This window comes from Mytilus galloprovincialis, chromosome 2 (assembly GCF_965363235.1).
Source record: "Mytilus galloprovincialis chromosome 2, xbMytGall1.hap1.1, whole genome shotgun sequence".
Lineage (NCBI taxonomy): Eukaryota > Metazoa > Mollusca > Bivalvia > Mytilida > Mytilidae > Mytilus > Mytilus galloprovincialis.
Window position 1 is genome coordinate 95,113,016 of NC_134839.1, and position 13,626 is coordinate 95,126,641.

General features: G+C 32.0%; 1 long non-coding RNA gene across 1 annotated transcript; it reads right to left on the minus strand.

Annotated features, from left to right (window-relative positions):
- Positions 1-433: 433 nt before the first annotated feature.
- On the minus strand, positions 434-11,585 carry LOC143064958 (uncharacterized). Its single transcript, XR_012975359.1, has 3 exons — positions 11,347-11,585; positions 3,279-3,429; positions 434-972 (listed from the first exon to the last, which is right to left on the minus strand). It is a non-coding gene; the product is annotated as an uncharacterized LOC143064958 (long non-coding RNA).
- Between the last annotated feature and the right edge of the window lie 2,041 nt (positions 11,586-13,626).

The following is a 13,626-nucleotide window of genomic DNA, read 5'->3' on the forward strand; positions in this document are numbered from 1 at the left end:
CGTGATACATATTGGGAGTACGAAACATTCTCCAGTGGTGGCATTGACTAAGACTTCTAGGTTAGATATACATATTGGGAGTACGAAACATTCTCCAGCGGTGGCATTGACTAAGACTACTAGGTTCGTGATACATATTGGGAGTACGAAACATTCTCCAGCGGTGGCATTCACTAAGACTACTAGGTTCGTGGTACATATTGGGAGTACGAAACATTCTCCAGCGGTGGCATTGACTAAGACTTATTGGTTGCCAAAAATGTAAAGATACCTAGCTTATAATTAAGACATCCTGTTAAATTTAAAGGCAAATTAATTTATGATTCTTGTTCTCCTTAGTTGACGCTTTTATTTTTTGAAAACATTATCATGAAAAATGCAGTATATTTTCTTTCACATTAAATCAATAATTCAGATATTAAGTGGTCACTCCTTAAATATTTTTGGAATATATTTATTACTGTATAAGCACAACTGTTTTATGCGTAAAGGTGTATAAAAACAAAAGATGAATCAGACGAAGAGTTGTTAATGCAATAATGCATTGAATATGCTATAATTAATGTGAATTTATAATAAACGAGATATACTTTTAAATAACAATTGGCATGCAAAATAAAAAATGACAAAAACACAAATTCGTGTGGGTTTGGATAAAGCAAAAGGAATTAAGTTTTAATCAGTTTTGTTGTTAGAAGCAAGTTTGGATTCATCTAAAACAATGTTGACACGTTTTTAATCAATCAGTGTGTCTTTTTATCATTGACATTAGTGACGTTTCTGAGCAATTTGTAAGTCACAGTCGAAGTATAGTATGCCACAGAAGAATAATGATAACAGAATGACGACAACAGTTCAATTGTCATTCTCGTTTCAAGTGTAGGTATATAGACGTTGTACCAAAACAGTTTAACCAGAAAATCTATGTTTCCTTTAAATGGCTTTAATCGTTCCATTATCTTTTCCCAAACTCTGTAAATAAACAAGAAAAAACTTGTCATTGGAGAATCGATAAACAAAGAATAAAAACAGATTTTCTAATCATTTCTATTTTTTTTAAGATTGCTACATTACTTGTTTCCTTTGGATAACATTTATTTCCTTCACCGAACTTAAATTCGTTTTTAAACATTTTAACCTTTTATATACGGATACTTAACCCTACGATGATGTTGATACATGTACACATTGATGTACATTTGACCTTCTCGGAAAGATACTGATGTTTTCATATGATTTGAAAATACTTTGCAATACAAACGATTATAGTTTATAGCTGCTCCCATCTGTTTTGTTATCTGTGTCTCAATTAACTATACACATGGAAAAAAGTATTGCAACACCAAATTGAAATTGAAATTAAAAAAACACTCTTTATTTTTTAGTGATATAATTTGTTAAAATAGAACAAGTTAAACATTATTTAAATATCACCTGAGTTTGATCAATAATTATCGACTCGATGAGTTCTTATCTGCACATGCAGCTACTGTACCCGTAAACAGCAAAACAGGTGTTTTGATCCTCATTGTTTTCAACACTTTAAATAACCAAGTTTATAAAGTTATTTGATTAACACCTTGTAATGAGTTCTCCACAACTCTTAACCGCAGCAAGATGGCAGATTATCAGCATGAGAGAAGCAGGAATGTCGCTGTGACAACCGCACGTATTGTTGGTCATCACCATTCCACTATTAGTCGTTTTTAGAATAAAAATCGGGCAATAAACGATGTTAAAGACTATCCGAGATCAAAAAGACCGCCTATGCCATCTGCTAGCGAAAATCAAGCATAATGAAACTTGGTCAGAAAGAAACCCATTGCATACAATACAATCCTAAAAAGAGAGTGGTGAGCATACAGGAGCCTTTTAACACAAATTGTTCGAGATCGACTCATCGCTACTGGTTATTATGTAATAAGACCTTTTCCGAGACCTTTGCTTACGAACAGACACACAGTTGTCCGTATCCAATGTAATGCAGAGCTCGCCTAAGTTGGAAATTAGCATCGTGTAGGAAGATCCATTGTTCCAGTTGAATTCGGTTTATCTTCCTTGGCCCGATCGTAGCCCGGATTTGAACCATATCGAGCACATATGGGACACTATTGGGCGTAATGTGCGCGAAAGGACACCCCGGTACAAACACATGCTGAAATAAACAATGCCCTTCATCAGAAATGGTTGCTGCTACCTTAGCAACACATTAGTCGATTTATGGTAGGAATGAGAAGACGTTAAGTGGCGGTTAACCGTTTGAATGGAGGCTGCGCAAAGTACTAATTCTTTGGCGTATAACGATCAACCATGATGTGAACCATCATTTTAAGATAAACTTTGAAATGTCTGACATTGTAAAGTTCGACTACAGTTAAAGTTGTAAAATGCAGTTTTTTGTACAAAAAACACTTCATTTTGTTTTTAAAATTGTGGTTAGATAAATCATTTTTTTTTCAAACTTTTTTTGTTCGTTAAAATGCCAATGTAATCATAAACTATGTTTCAATATCATTTTACAAATATTTTATCATATTTCATCCAAAATAAAAGGCTGATTTTTCAAGTTTTAAAAAATCAAGGTGTTGCAATACTTTTTTCCATGTGTATATATGATGTAGTTATTCAAACGCATAATATTAAGACAGAAAGTGATACATCGTAAATGGAATTATCAATCATAATGGATAATGTGAAAGGGACATATATTCGACTTCAATATAAAAACAAGGATATGTAGTATGAAAGCCAATGAGACAACTATCCATCTGAGCCATATATATTATATATACTGACGTAATAATCCAACAGATAATGTAAGGACCATAAAGTATTTGGTTTTTCACATGTTTTTGTGAAAAGTAATCGTTTAATCTTATCTAACAAATCTATTATAAGGAACAAATGATCAGTATGCTGGAGTTTCTGTTTGACCACACATTTGTTGAAATGGAGGAAGACTTGCTCAACAAATAGTCAGCATTTCAATTTGAACGAACTGTGCGACTCTACTTGTCGACTTCTATTTTCATATGAATCGGAGTTCCTTCAGACACTTGTTAAAAACACGATTGTCAAAGAAGCCAAGTCATAATATTTCACATACGAATATGTTGATGATACAGCGGTCCACAAGTTCAAAATTACTGGTAAACAGACACTTGAATTACCGAGATAACAATTAAATGTGAATAAACATTTGATATATGATACTTAGCTATTGTTACAAAATATAACTAATGAATCGATACTTTTTTAACAAAATAATATTTCTTTACCCATTTTAGCAAATGTTTCTGCCTCCTGTTTAGTAAATCCATAAGCCCAATACATGCATTTTAAGTAGCGTAGAGTGACTTGTCCATTTCCTGATTCATCGCTTAAAAGAACATCTCTACAATCATTCGTCCATTCTTCATCTAATCGCGCCTGTAAAGATATAAATCCCCATAATATAGTTTCGTATGAATATAAGTTTTGTCACTTTATAATTGTCTAAAAGAATAAAAACCATCAAAATATAATAGCCTCCTCAAAAAAACAAAACGATACTAATACAGCAAGCTACTAGATTTCATGCAAAATTTCAGCGATCACAATACTATCCTTATCAGGTGTACAAAGAGAGATAACACATGCATTTTTGATATTGACTTCACTGTGCTAAAATAAATCAATTGTTATGATTATGTTGATGTATCATACTTTGTACGTTAATGCACCTGTTTCGTTAGGGATATCATTTGCTCTCCTAATCGGAAAGGCTCACTAATTCCACTATTTCGCGATCGTCCAAGTTGTCGTAAGTAGTAATCTGTTAAACATCAATATTTTCTACATCTTCTCTTAATCACAAGCAAAATTACCCAAACAAGTCAGGTTTGTCATTTTGAAGTCCATCTATAAACGATATGTATCTGACTGTAAGTCAACTTTACATGATAAACAATTGGGACCCACTACAAACGATTTTCACTCACTGAGATCGGGTTGTAAATAAAGGGTCACTGGAAGGACAAACAACTTATTTCCGATTGCGAACCTTTAGTAAACCACTTTTATTTTTTTATCCCCTTCAATTTGCATTTAAACCAAGCAACAGTAGTATACCGTTGTTCAAAAGTCAAAAAGCGATCAGGCAAAAGTATATATTTGGGTTTCAAAATAAAACCCAATAACACCCAGGGAAACCCGTCAACTCTAAAGAAGAAAACAATGGAACAACAGAAACACTGAACTGTAACAGTTACACACGCCAACAAACATAGACATAAAACGAACTTTTGGATACCAACTATCATATTCCTGAGTAGGTAAATGCCATTTTAACTGTTACATTCATCATACATGACAGTCTTTTTGTTTTAAATGGATAAATGACATGACCACCAATCGCTATGGTTACTAGTATTATGGATCATTTTTAAATAAAATCTGTTCCGGCATTGAATATTTTATATCAATTTTTTGGTTTATGTTCGCTTTCAACAATTTTATATAATAAATACACACAGACAAACTGATCAATGTTGATAAGGTATGGACACATATGATTAAACTTTTACATTCAAATCTAAATTTAATTGGTTAGTGTTCTGTCAATGTTTTTTTTTATATTTGGCACCTTCATTTTAAAATCATGGAAGATAAGTCAATAGTATGTAAATATATCAAATGAGCGATACCCAGAATCTCTATTTTCTTCTGAGAAGTGAAAGGCTTATCGCTCATAAATATTGCCAGGCTATAGGCTAAAAAATAAAAAAATAAGACATATATATTCTTTCCAAATTGGTAACAAGGTCATATTGCTGGGTGTTTCAAAATGATTCACGAAAAAACTTTTGGCTAAAATAATTCTATGTAATCAGCTTTAAAGACCGAGCTTTAGAGTTCTTATGGGACTACGTACTTGTGGGGCAGTATGAACCAGATGTGTATACTTAACACATTCAAATGATCTCTTAGAGTGCATACAATCTTAGTCTCTTTTCTCTTGCAAAAGTATTAAGAACATTTGACTTTTTTACCCTTTAGAAAAGTATTCCCCCCCTTTTTTTTTTTAAATTAAGACATATTGAAAGAAATAAAAAAATGTAGATACACGTATCTTGTTTTGGGAAGATGTACGTTTTAATTGGCATTCCTCTGGGAACCAATTGTGCTCCTCTTCTTGCTGACTTGCTCTTTTATTCGTATGAGGCTGAAGTCATACGGGAGCTTCATATGCAGTATGGTGATAAGCTAGAATTATCTTTCAACTACATGTTCATCTATAAAAATTACTAAAAAACACCCACATATAGAGCGTGGTTATGTAATCTGTTGTAGGATGAAATTTTGTCAAGATTTTATGACTAAAGAAATTCAGGAAAGGTATCAAAAGTCATAGGTACTTGATGAGAGATTTTTTTTTTATTTAGCCCTCTACCCTTTTCCAAAGTCCGTAATTTTTTATGTTTGTTTTCTGTATACTATAAACATAAATATTCCATAAAAAGGTGTATTTTCTATTTACTATCAATTCCAAGTTTACTATCCACGGCAGTCACTGATATATTGAATGAGACTCTCTAAATAATATATTAGTGACCGCTGTGGATAGTAAACTTTGAATTAGTCTCTATATAATATATCAGTGACACCCACACAATCGCGGGCATTAAGAGCGTGGTTGAAAGTATGTCAAGTATTGTGGGATGAATTTTTGTAAAAGATGCTATGATTGGAGAATTTAAGGAAAGGTACCAATAGTTATCAAAAGTACCAGGATTATAATTTAGTACGCCAAAAGTCATATGTACTTGGTGACAGGACAATTTATTTTAGTCCTCTGCCTTTTTCCCAAAGTCTGTATTTTTTTTGCTTTCTGTTTTTCTGTATACTATGCACATAAGTATACCACAAATAAACTGTATTTGCTATTTACTATCAATTCCAAGTTTGCTATCGTCACTATCCAAGGCGGTCACTGATATATTACATAGAGACTCTTTATATACTCGTGGATAGTAAACTTGGAATTGATAGTAAATAGCAAATACACTTTATTTATCGTATATTTATGATCATAGTATACAGACAAACGCGAAAATAATGTCCTGTCCTCAAGTACGTGTGTAAATAATGTATTATTTTAAGACAGTCATAAACGGAAGTCTTGTCTATGACTTAAAAGTCCGTCCGATGACGGAAACAATAAACAAACTCCTTTATTTTTGATTTTTTTCTAAAAATAACCCAAACTGAATAATCATAAGCGAGTATAACATGTATAACAAATGCGACTATGCATGGTACCTATAGGACACATATGCATGATGATAAATTTATTGTGGAAGGAAGAGAAGCGACACACAAAATGAGGTCTTTTCATTTAATAGTATAGATGACATCTCATTTTATAATGGAAAGTTTTGTAACTATTTTGAACGCGTCTATTTTTATCTAACTAGAAATAAATAAGACAATAGATTTCCTATCAGGATTGCTGCTTGTCAATAAAGCTACATAAATGAGGTTACAAACAAGATTAAAATCACTTAGAGGAAAATCAAATCGGAAAGTCCCTAATCACACTGCAAACTCAAACGACAAAACACATCAAAAACGAGAGGACAAGAACTGTCATATTCCTAACTTGGTACAAGCATTTTCAAATGAAGAAACATGGTCTTGTAGCGCTAAACCTCTTAATTTGTACAACGGTCTCGTCAAATTCCGATATATATTTATATACAATGATGCATAAACTAAACAGACATAATGAATAAAATAGTCAAAATATGGGTAACCTCAGTCATTCTTAAATGTCACGGATGCCATCAAGAGATCTCTGTCATCATTGAAAATCTGTTTCAGAGATAACTACTTATATGTTCCAATTGTCGGGACCACAATCACTTCCTCATCTTCGAATATACAAGTACATGAGCATACTGCCAATGGTAGGATCTTTTTACCCTTTCGAAGCACCTGATATCACCACCATGTTTTGTTGAGAGTAGTCTTTAGGTTTCTATGTTGTGTTTTGTAGACTTGTTTATCGCTTGATGGTTTTTCGTCTTTTTTGTCTTGGCATTGTCAGTTTTCGACTTTGAATATTTCTTCAGTATCGTTCACATTACGATTATTGAAATAATAATAATAAAAAAAACTAGCCATATAGTTTATAGGGTTTAAATAGTTAATGCTCTTCAACTTTGTACATGTTTGGCTTTTTAACTGTTTTGATATGAGGGTCAATGATGAGTCTTATATAGACGAAATGCGCGTCTGGCGTATTAAATTATAATCCTAGTACCTTTGATAATTATAATCACACTTTTGTAATTTTGTTGCACTAACATACACATCAAATCCAAAACAAGTTCATCTTTTTATTCAACCGATTAAAAAGTATTCAATTTTGTAAAAATTTTAGCAGTCCAACACCATGGGAGTTCTAAGATCAACATTTTAAAGCTTGTTTGTCATAGAAGATGTTGTTTATATAAATATTGGATTTATTAAGTTTCGATAAGCCGCATATGCTTGCAAGAGAAATGACAAGACAACTAACACAGAGACCATATAAAAAAGGCCATTACATCTACTTAAGATGTTCGAACAAATTATTTATATTATTCAAGATTAAATATTACACATTCAGTTATAAAATAATGATGATGAATACCAAAGATGGTACTGATTTCAATAATAACGGTACCTCCGACAACATAAAATGAAAGTTTCAGACAATTTAATTGCTTTAGTGTCGTTATTCCTTTTTCGAAGCAATAACAATCTGACTTGTTTGATGGCGTCATGCGACGTAACGTTTTGAGTGAATCATAATGTCATACAGATAATTATTTGGAGGCTACGTCAATAAACAGACGACGAATGTCAGGTAGTGGCAATGGTTGTCAATAGCTCATATAAGCTCTAACAGACAAAAAAATGTACAATTTACCCTTCTTTCAATATCCGAGATCAAGGAAATCCATTAGGACATTTGTGCACAATCTCGTTTTTAAAACATTTGCGTATTCCTCTTGTAATTTAAATAACTCAATTTAGAATATGAAGTTTAAGCATCAGAAGATACATGTAACAAAAGTAGTAACACTGACCTGACTTTGTTGTACGTTCCATGAAAACAAACATAACGTTAGAATCATGACAAAATGCATAGTCCGACTTATATGAATGTGTGCAGCAAGAATGTGGAAGTTTGTGTTTATGATGAAAAAGGATCTACTGAAACAATCTTACAATGACAAATCTACTATTTTATGCAAGTTTCTATACAGAATTATTGATTAGCACTGATATCGCTTTACTATATTAATTTAAGTTTCTTCAATATTTACAAATATTGATTTATGATTAGGTATTACATGTTTTCAGAATAAAAGTATCAGATATCTGATGTTAGTTCAGTAGTCAAAGACTAGTCATGTTTACATATACCAGAAGGTACTAGACAATGATAACACAGTGTATTTTATTGTCCACAATACAACTGGGAAATGTCGTTTTAGTGCAATATAAGGATGACGAGGGAATTCCAGTGATATAAAACAATCCACTAAAAAATAGAATAGTTTAATAGTAAAATAATAAGGTTTCTGTGAACTAATTATTTTTGTCGATGAATTACTTTAAACATATTTTATTGTTAAAAAATGACAAATGGATTAGACACAAGTCTATGTCGATGAATGATACGAATCAAATTCAAAAAGTATACATGATTGTTTTGAAGAATATATTCTAGATATTGCCTTTGTCATCTTAGTTACGTGTCATAAAGTTCTTTTATTTGTCTTTGTAATTAATAAATCTTACTGCTTATTCCATTTTTGATAATATGCTTTAGGCTTGACTCGGTACTTATGCATCTCGCCAATGTTTTTTGTGCTGTTGTCATTTGTTTTGTATTTTTCTCTTCCTTTTTGGCTAATATGATTTGTCTATATACCAAATGAGTTTTTTTTTTTTTTGCTGACATTTTATTTGTTATAGTGATTATGATGTTAACACAATGTAAACTGCTGGACTCCTATTATTGATATTTTTACATGTAATTTCTGTTTGGTTTGTTCATACATTGCTGACAATATAATGGAATTTTATTGGACTATCATAAAAGAGAAAGTTTCAACTAGCTATGAAACAACGGTTCCACATTAGGAAATGCCTGTACCAATTCAGGAATATGACAGTTGTTTTCCATTCATTTGATCTTGTAATTTAGGACTTCGTTATTTTAGGATTTTGTTATTTAACTTTTTAGGATATATGTATTTAAAAACATTTGATCAAATCTTAGATTAAGGCCACACCAATTTAATTCCTTGTTCGACAGACCCGCCCGCACATATTTTTTTCAAAACAGAATTTTTTTATTTTTTTTTATATTCCCGCTTCCCGCATCCGGAAATGTAATCATGTCCATTTCCAGCACCGTTTTTTTTTGTAAATGATATAAAAAGATATCAACATTTGTTTTTAAAATCACTGTCTAAACCTGTATATAACGATTTTAAACCTATCAGCACCACACTGTGTAAATATCTGTGAGAATATTTGTTTGAGCATGAAACCCTAGTGCTCCGATATAAATATATAACAGCGGAAATACCTGTAAAGAACAAAACGTTGGTTTCTTTCCCCCTTACACATATTCCCCTATAAAAAAATGTTCGTTGTTAGAATAAAGTACAAAGAACTTCTGAAGGATTTGCCTTCAACTGCAATTACATTGTATGCTGGCGAAACAAAACTATCCATAGCCGCTGCATGTTTATGCACCTGTTCTGATTGATTCGGGGGCCTGTCGTTCAACAGTTGTCGTTTGTTGATGCGGTTCATTGGTATTTTCCCGTTTGCCGGTTTGGATATATAAATTCGGTCGTTGGTTTTTCTGTTCGAATTATGTATACTAATAATTTTAGGGTCCTTTATAGCTTGCTGTTTGATGACGGTCTGGACCAAAGGCCTGTGTAAAAGGCTGTACTTTGACCTGTGTTTGTCATTATCAGGTTGGGAGCAACTCTCCCTCAGACAAGGGGTTATTTTACTGATGTAGAAATGAAATAGAAATACCAAGAATTTGTATATTGCTACTAAAAAAACTAAAAGAGGGTTCCACTTGTTTTGAATACTATTGAACTGTTAAAGTAAATATGTTAACATGGTAAAAGTCCAGGAATATTAAAAAATTCTTGGAGACATGTTTTGACCATTTACTACCAGATAGATATATAGTTCTTTGGAAAAATATGAGCCCTTTTGTACTAAAAAGTGTTTTTTTTTTACAAGAAAAGATATTATATTAAACTTATATCAGGGACTTTCTATACTTACTTAGTATAGAAAGTCCCTGCTTAAACTGACACCTCATAAAAGGGATATTTATAAAATTAAGGGGTTGTTCCCAAACTGATTATGACTTGGATGGAAAATTGTCTCATTGTCAGTCACACATACATAGACCAGATTTAACTATTCAGTTATTTCTTGGTGAACAGGGAAAAATTACTTCATAAGTTAAAGAAAAGTCAAAGTACAAGTGATAATCAAGTTTTAATAAATGTCAAAACCTACTATTTTATGTTTACGAAAAAAAAAATAATCGCTCGACTTAAATTTTCAAGCTTCGCCTCACAAAATTGCAAATTAAATATTTTTTTATTAAAATTTTCAAATCGCTCGCTCGCCCCAAATTTTGGAGTCCAAAAATCCGTAGAACAAGACATTAATTTGGTGTGGCCTTATAGCAATTTATCCATCAATTGATTTTTTTAGAATTTTTCTTTTTGAATTTTACATTTTATAAAAAATACCATGCGTTTAAAGTAATAACGGTCATGTTGGTTTGATGTCTTAAAAGGAATGCATTTCAAAATAATTATAAGGAGCAAATTGTTGGCAATATTGAAACAGCTTAGATGTTCAAAAGATAGGCCAAAGATGTCGCTAATGACAAAAGCTTATAACGGTATTCATTTGGAACATATTATTATTATGTTCTAGTTTTAGTACACAAGGTATACATTGATATTGTTCATTTTAAAAAATTTGTAGAATCCTGCCGTTTTTCGTTTCACAGATAAAATATCATATCTCAAAAACAGCCCAATCCAAAATAAAAATCACCAAATAAGACCCTCATATTTAATGGATTGCAATGTCTTAATGACATGTCGTTTATCAGATCAATGTTTTATAACTTTTAGGGTATTTCTCAGATCAATGTTTTATAACTTTAAGGGTATTTCTCATAAGCACTTATTATAAGTTTTTTTTAACAAAAGCCAATATCTAAGTTTACACCTCACAAGATATAAAATAACTCACCTGACTTGCTTGTACGTTCCATATAAACAGGCATAACGTTAGAAGCATGACGAAATGCATAGTTCCCCGTCAAAGTATTGGTATGACAAGTCCGTGGAAGATTCTATTTATGTGGAATAAAGGTCCCTTGTTACAATACTTCAATGACTGCTGTCGTATTTTATGCAAGCATCCCGACGGAATTATTGATTGGCACTGCTATTGTTTTAACTGTATCAAAAACAATATCTTCTATATTTACATATAACTCATTACGAATCCGGTACATGTATTTATCTATTACTTAAGAGATATGTAATGTTTATGGAGGCGGTATTGCAATACTACACAAATTACTGGAAAACATAGAAAATACAGATAAGGTTAATCAATTCACATGTAAATGTAGTTACGGTTGTTTTTCATTGTTTGTATCTTTCATAAATAATACACGATTGCCTTTGCGTATATATTCTAGTCACTGACGTTGTTTGTCATCTCAATAACGTATTATAGTGTTCCTTTGTTTGTTTGTATGCCTATTGCTTTTACTGTTTAGTCTGTTCTTATGGTGGTATTCATTGTACTTGGCTCTGTATTTATACATCCCGTCATTGTGTTATTGTTCTATGATATTCTTTGGTTTTTTTTTTATTTTTGCTAATATGCTTTTTCTGTATGCCTTTTTTTGTGTTTCTTGGTTATATATGACGTGACTCTGTAATTATACACCCCGTCATTATTTTATTGTTCTATAATAAATTCTGTATTCTTGTCTTTTGTTTTTGGTAATGACATTTGTCTGTGTGCCTTTTTGTTGTTTCTTTCCTGTATGTGACGTGGATCTGTACTTTTTATAGTGATTAAGACAGTAACACAACGTTGACTGCTGTATCCTATTTTTAACATTTTTACCTATATTGTGTGTTTTTTTTAAGTTTGCACATTGTTGTCAATGAAATGGAATTTTATACGACTGCCAGTCTTAGAAAAGAGAGACGAAAGATACCAGAGAGATAGTCAAACTCATAGATTGAAAATAAACTGACAACGCCATAGCTAAACATAAAAAGACAGACAGACAAATAATAGTACAGAATACAAAACAAAGAAAACCAAAGACTAAGCAACACAAATCCCACAAAAAACTGGGGTGATCTTAGGTGCTCCGGAAGGATATGCAGATCCTGCTCCTCATGTGGAACCCGTCGTTTTGCTATTGTTATTACAAATCCGGTCAAAAGTCTAATACAGTAGGTAACAATGGTTTCAATGGAAGGGTATTGTAGTTACGACATAAGGAACATATCCGATATCATCTGTGAAACGGTTATTCCATAACGGTCAACTAACTTATGAAAGCTTCCGTAAAATTTACGAATGGGTGATTTCAACTTCACCATTTAGAATTCTTAGTTTAAAAGCTTCCTTTTGGAAAGCTGAAATCATCTCTTTTGTCGTAAAGTTTTGTTTTCAACCGACCCTCATTGTCAATTTCTAGATGTAAGTCAAGATATGAGACCGACTTAACTGTATCTGTAATATCCTTTATCTCTAGTTCGATGGGATAGATGCGTTCAACATAGTCACCAAATTTTGGATTATTTAGCGAAAGAAAATCGTCTATATATCGGAAAGAAGAGTTGAAGGATATTCCTAACTTCTTATCTTTCTTCCTAAGAAGTTCCTGAATGAAGTCAGCCTCATAATAATAAATAAACAAGTCGGCAAGAAGAGTGGCACAATTTGTTCCCATTGGAATGCCGACAGTCTGTTGAAAAACACTCTTTCAATTTGTCTTTTAGTTTAGAATGTGGAATACTTGTGTAAAGTGTAGAAAAGTTAAATTAATGTTTAATACTATTACAAGATGAAATAGAGTTAGATTGTATGTACTCTAAAAGATCTTTGGAATTTTTTTAAGTATCCACATCTGATTCACGCCACCTCTAGAATAGGCAGTTTCGCAATAACTCTGAAGCCCGTCTTTGATTGCTAATAAAATAGATGTTGATAATTAAGAAAGAGGTTTCGTGAACATAATCTATGTTTTCAATCATAATAATGTGAAATTAAAATTAAGGAGTACATATAAAATGATGTTTGAATCTATTTTATTGAACAAACAACAAAATGTGACGTATTTCTAATTTACGCCTATGATCCATTTGATCATCCGTTTAGTTCCGTCTTTATTAAAATTCTTCTGAAAAAGAAAATTATATGTCAATTGCACTATGTTGTATAATCATTTTCAAAGGCAATGTTGAGTAGTTATACATTGTCAGGTTATTCGGCGCC